Here is a 2,987-nt window from a genome sequence, read left to right as displayed (position 1 = left end):
TTGTTGGCCCACACTAACCACCTGACCTGGCGGAGACCTGTGCTCCGAGGAGCACTTTTTATTTCATTTTCAAGCTGTACCGTGTACACTCTAGATTACATCACCTCTGCTATTGATACTCCCAATCTTATAATTAATTAATTTGTTTATTATGTTCATTGCAGAAGCCGTTTAGACTTTGTTTGGCCAGGCTACGGAGGAACAGGGCTGTTGTGGATCCATTTACAGTGGAGTCAGTACTGCTATATGGGGCTGAGACAAGCTGTGAGAATGCTAATGACATGGTTTTCAAACAGATCACAGCAATACACTGCTTGCTCAAGTTGCCCGGAATGGACTGAGGACACAGAGATCACAAGGTATGTGGAGATGGGTTAGGAGATGACATTGAAAACATTAAGTTGGATGTGTAATTTCATTGTCTTCCACCCCCCAATAGTGAATTGTGGCTTCCGTCCGGTGCAAGCAAGAGTCAGGACTACACAATGTAGAATTTGATTTGCCATAACTGTGAGCACAATAGTTATGGTGTTAATTAAGACGTGTAATTTACTTTGTTTTCTCCTCAACAGTGTATCATAGGCGTACTCTGAGCCAAAGCACTGCCAGTACTCCACAACCACAAGGTACAACTTTATTGAGTTTCGCAGTGATATAAATGGTGAATTTGTAAGGGCAGGTACACACTATACGACTTTTAAAGTGGTCGGGGGGGTCATCTGATCGTTAAGCATTTCACACTACAGGAGTCTATTTCTTGGAATCGGCTGTCATATATCGTTGTGGCTTTCACACTATAGGTTGGTCGCCGACAAGGGATAACACACTGTTAGGATAGTTCACCAGGATGTGATCCAGACCCGATACATACATTTGTTTTTATTCCAATGCATACATTGCTTTAACCGACGTCTCATGAAAACGTGTAATAAGGCTCCCGTGATATGCACGAGACCGAGACAGGACGCTATTGATTGTTGACATTAAATAATTAGTTATCTATTTCTCTGTATGTCTCTCTGAAACAAGTCAACCAGCTTCTGCAAATATGTGCCATATTTGTGTGGATTTGAAAAATATTCCACAATTTTCAAATTCTTTCAAGACTTTTTTTTTTAAATAGCTGCGACGCATTGTGAGCTTGTAGATGGGCTATTTTCAAATATGCAATGTATGTATAGGTTTAAAGTGCTCATGTGGCCTATAGTTGCTTTTGTTGGGATTGTTTCCATAGATCTGGTTGCTTATTTCTCTCGCAAAATATGGCAACATTTCAGTCAGGCTGCTCAACACAGACGTGCGCCAGCGGCGCCACACAGACGCATACAACTCTCTCTCTCGCTCTCGCTCTCTCTCTCTCTCTGTGTGTGCAATTCATCTCAAATAAACATCCCACTTTGAGCATGCACGCTCACTCTCATTCTGTTTTATAATAATGTTTAACTTAATACAGGACTGGACGGTAATATTGCGGTAGGGACTGTTTGTTGTGGTCACGTTCAGCGACCCTACCCTACAGCCACGGTGACTCTAATGTGCTCTCATTGGCTGTAGTGTGGATCTCCTCGCAGACTCCGTTCATACTGTATATTATCTCATGTCCAGTCTGCGACAGAGCCGAATATCTAACCTGCTAGATATTTGAAACGGTCGGGAAGGCCATCGCCGAGCGTAATTATCGTGACTGTATCCTCTCGCAGAGCCTTTCACACACAGCGACCAAAACCTCGCCGATCACATTCCGATCTGCGTCAGATCGGGCGTTTTGTCGGCGAGCCCCAAAAAAGGTCCCCGACAGCATAATTGGACCAAATATCCTACAGTGTGTACGTGCCTTAAGTGAGATGAGTAAGTCCCCCCACCAAACAGAGAATCTTAGCCTTACTCCAAGATGAATTGGAGCAAAGACTACCTACACAAGGTAGATTTTGAGTCTAGGAGTGATCATAACGGTGACGATGTCTCATTTATTTCCTTTACCCCCAACAGTGAATCGAAGCCTTACTCCAGGCCTCAATGAAGACATAACGCCACAAGGTAAATTTAAATTGACTGTAGCAGTGAGCACAATGGGTTGCAATGGTGCAAGTAAGATGTTTAATTTCATTTCCTCCCCCCAACAGTATAGCAGTAATCCTCAATGGTGATGTTGCAAGTATGACATGTAATTGCCTTGTCTTTCACCAACAGGAAATCTTACCAGAACTCAGAGGAGACACAGTCACAGGATTCCAAAAGGTACATTTTGGTACAAGTTTGGACGTCATCTTACTGTGGCAATGATTTAATTGGGGAATTGATGACGTTGAACTTGTAAAACAAGTAATGTTATTTATTGAGATCTGCACCAGCCAAAGTATTGCCTCACATCCTAAATCACAGGCAGACTGTCACTAGGTTTGTTTATTTCAGTTTCTCATGTCGGAGAAAAGTCAGAATGGAAGTATTATCACTTTCCACTGTGTTAGTGTATTATATTATATTAGTCTCATATCAACATAATTGGCTTCATTGCAGGTGGGCAGAGTATGTCGTTGACAATTTAGCGTCACGTTTTCTTTTTGTTTCAGACTTTTCACCAACGGCCTGATGAGTCATTTCTACTTGCATGGTGCCGGACAGCAGAAGAGAGCTTTCAAAAGCACTGCCTTCTATCTGTCATCAATGGTAAAAAAAAAAAAAACTTTGTCAGTGCTAGTTATTTGTTGATTGCTTATTCACGTTGTACACGTGTGACTGACATACTAGATAACCTCTGTAATGTCTACTGTCAGTCTGAGAGTTATTGTCTCCGCCAGGCCGTAAGGCAGTGTAGTATGTTTTGCACCCTGTCCGTCCGTCTGTCTGTCTGTCCGTCTGTGACCAGCTAATCTCTGGCTCCGTTGGCTTGATCGCAGTGAAACTGTGCACACACACTCCCTGGATGCCAATTCAAAACCTCTGCCCCAATTTTTTTACATGGGCCTGTTATAGCGCCACCAGGAGGC

The 2,987-nt window shown here is 42.9% G+C and overlaps 1 long non-coding RNA gene across 1 annotated transcript; it reads left to right on the top strand.

The window, feature by feature from the left end:
- Nucleotides 1-1,930: 1,930 nt before the first annotated feature.
- On the top strand, nt 1,931-2,667 carry LOC308101691. The gene is made up of 3 exons (XR_013934537.1): nt 1,931-2,037; nt 2,191-2,238; nt 2,571-2,667. It is a non-coding gene; the product is annotated as an uncharacterized lncRNA (long non-coding RNA).
- The last annotated feature ends 320 nt before the right edge of the window (nt 2,668-2,987 follow it).

Source organism: Gymnoscopelus braueri (genome assembly GCF_963280865.1).
Source record: "Gymnoscopelus braueri genome assembly, chromosome: 15".
Lineage (NCBI taxonomy): Eukaryota > Metazoa > Chordata > Actinopteri > Myctophiformes > Myctophidae > Gymnoscopelus > Gymnoscopelus braueri.
This window is presented reverse-complemented; position numbering and strand designations above follow the sequence as displayed.